This window comes from Mandrillus leucophaeus, unplaced genomic scaffold (genome assembly GCF_000951045.1).
Source record: "Mandrillus leucophaeus isolate KB7577 unplaced genomic scaffold, Mleu.le_1.0 Scaffold472, whole genome shotgun sequence".
NCBI classification, from domain to species: domain Eukaryota; kingdom Metazoa; phylum Chordata; class Mammalia; order Primates; family Cercopithecidae; genus Mandrillus; species Mandrillus leucophaeus.
In genome coordinates, this window is record NW_012105054.1 from 139,970 (window position 1) to 143,070 (window position 3,101).

At 35.9% G+C, this 3,101-nt stretch overlaps 1 protein-coding gene across 3 annotated transcripts in view; it reads left to right on the top strand.

Moving 5' to 3' along the window:
- The window catches only part of SUGCT (succinyl-CoA:glutarate-CoA transferase), a 712,177-nt gene that overhangs the window by 104,981 nt on the left and 604,095 nt on the right, over nt 1-3,101 (top strand). The window lies entirely within an intron of this gene.

Consider the following 3,101-nt stretch of genomic DNA (forward strand, 5'->3'; position numbering starts at 1 on the left):
TCTATATTTAACTTTTTGAGGAACTGCCAGACTGATCTCCAACTTCTGACCTCGTGATCCACCTGCCTCAGCCTCCCAAAGTGCTGGGATTACAGGCATGAGCCAATGCTTCCGGCCCATGCTTTCATTTTCTTGGGTACATACCTACTAGTGAAATTGCTGGGTCATATGCTAACTCTATATTTAACTTTTTGAGGAACTGCCAGACTGTTTATCACAGTGACTACCGCATTTCACGGTCCCACCAACAGTACATGATGGCTCTAGTTCTTCACATCCTTGTTGACACTTGTTATTATCTCTCTTTTTTTATGGTAGTCATATAGTCATCCTTGTGAGTGTGAAGTAGGGTTTCATTGTGGTTTTAATTTACATTTCTCTGACAACTAATGATGTTGAATATCTTTTCATGTGCCCATTCATCATTTTGTATCTATGTTCTTTGGAGAAATGTGTCCTTAAAACCTCTGCCCATTTAACTTCAATTTTTAATTTTTTTATGTGTTTTCTTTTTTTTGAGACAGAGTCTTGCTCTGTTACCTAGGCTGGAGTGCAGTAGTGAAATCTCAGCTCACTGCAACATCCACCTCCCGGGTTCAAGCAATCCTTTTGCCTCAGTGTCCCTAGTAGCTGGGACCACAGGTGTGCACCACTATGTCTGGCTAATTTTTGTATTTATTGTAGAGACGCAGACTTGCTTTTTTTTTGCCTAGGCTGGTTTCAAACTCCTGAGCTCTAGGAATCTTCCGGCTTTGGCCTCCCAAAGTGCTGGGATTGCAGGTGTGCACCATTGCACCTGACCTACCCATTTAAAAAAAAATGGATTATTTGTCTTTTTATTGTTGAGTTGTAAACTCATTGTGTTTTCATTTGCATTTCTCTGGTGTCTAATGATGTTAAGCATCTTTACATGTGTTTAGTGACCATTTGTATATTTTCTTTGGAGAAATGTCTATTGAGATCTTTTGCCCATATTTAAATTAGGTCACTTTTCTTGTTATTTTTGCATTGTAAGTGTTCTTTAAAAATTCCAGGCTGGGTGTGATCGCTCATGCCTTTAATCCCAGCACTTTGGGAGGCCCAGGCCAGTGGATCACTTGAGTCCAGGAGTTAAAGACCAGCTTGGGCAATGTGGCGAGACCTTGTCTCTACAAAAATTAACTGGTTGTGGTGGTGTGTGCCTGTGGTCCTGTTACATGGGAGGCTGAGATAGGAGAATTGCATGAGCGCAGGAGGTGGAAGTTGCAGTGAGCCGAGATTACACCATTGGATTTCGGCCTGGGTGAGGGAGCAAGACTCTCAAAAAAAAAAAAAAAAAAGAAAAAAGGAAATTTTGTACAAATTTCTTATCAAGTACATAATTTGCTAAAGTTTCTCTTATTCTGTGGGTTATCTTTTCACTTTCTTGGTAGTGTCCTTTGAAACACATGGTTTTAATTTCAATTATGTACCATTTATCTATTTTTTCTTTTGTTGCTACTGTTTTTGATGTCATATCAAAGAAATTATTGCCAAATCCAAGATCGTAAAGATTTACGTGTATATTTTCTTCTGTTACATAGTTGTAGCTCTTATTGTTACAATTTTTGATCCATTTAGAGTCAATTTTTGTATGTACTACAAGGAGGGGATCCAACTTTATTATTTTCACCATTTTTTGTAAAGACTCTTACAACTGAATTGTGTTGGCTTACTTGTCAAAAAGTAATTGGAAGTAAATGTGAGAATTTTTATTGTTTATATGTCTGCCTTCCAACAGTACCATGCTGCCTTTACTACAGTAGCTTTGTAATAAGTTTTGAAATTAGAAGTTATGAGTCTTCTAACTTTGTCTTTTTCTATATTGGCTATTCTTTGTTTATGGTATTTCCATATGAATTTTTAGGATCAGATTTTATTTCTGCAAAAAAGGCATCTAGGATTTTGGTAGGTAGAATTGCCTTGAACATGCAGAGGAGTTTGGGAAGCATTGCCATATTAACAATATTAAATCTTCTGCTCCATGACTTTTGGTTTATTTTTGTCTTAATTTCTTTCAACAATATTTTATTATTTTAAAAGTATAAATTTGTACTTCTTTTGTTAAATTTATTTCTAAGTGTTTTATTCTTTTTGATTCTATTATAAATTGAATTGCTTTATTTCATTTTTTTTTGTTTATTGCTACTGGATAGAGTACAGCTGATGTTTGTTTATTGGCTTTTATCTTGCAATCTTGCTTAACTGGATTACTAGTTCTAAGAGTTTTTTAGTGGATTCCTTAGGACTTTTGATACGTAAGACTGGGTCATCTGCAAATTGAGATAGTTTTACTTCTTTCTTTGCAATCTAAATTCATTTTATTTCTTTTTGTACCCTAACTGCACTGGCTAAAACCTCCAGTGTAATGTTGAATTGAAGCAGTTAGAGTGGACATCCTTGTCTTATTCCATTAAAAAAATGATTAGTTAAAAAATTTTTTTCTTTTGTAAAATATATAGGTGGGGGTCTCACTACGTTGTGCAGTCTGGGCTTTAACTCCTGAGCTTAAGTGATCTTCCCTTCAGTCTCCCAAAGTGTGGGATTACAGGAATGAGCCATCGTGCCTGGCCTCTTATCTTGTTCTTGATTTTAGGGGAAAGCATTCAGTTCTTTACCTTCAAGTGTGATCTGGGTTATGATTTTTTAATAGATGCCCTTTATCAGGTTGAGAAGCTTCATTTTTTTTTTTTAGCTTTTTAAAAAATCGATACATAGTAGGTGTACATGTTTTCAGGGTTCATGTGATCATTCCATACATTAATATAATCAGATCAGGGCTGTTGATATACCCATCATCACCTTAAATATTTACCATTTCTCTATTCTAGGAACATTCAAATTATTCCCTGTGAACTATTTTGAAATGTACAGCTTTTTGATGTTAGCTATAGTCACCCTACTGATCTACTAAATAACAATTCTTACTTCTTCCATCTAAGTGTATGTTTGTACCCACTAATCAACCTCTCTTCATCTCTCCTCCCCCTACCCTTCCCAGTCTCTAGTAACCACTAGTCTGCTGTCTATCTTCATGAGATCTAATTTGTTAGCTTCCACATCCGAGTCAGAATATGTGATAT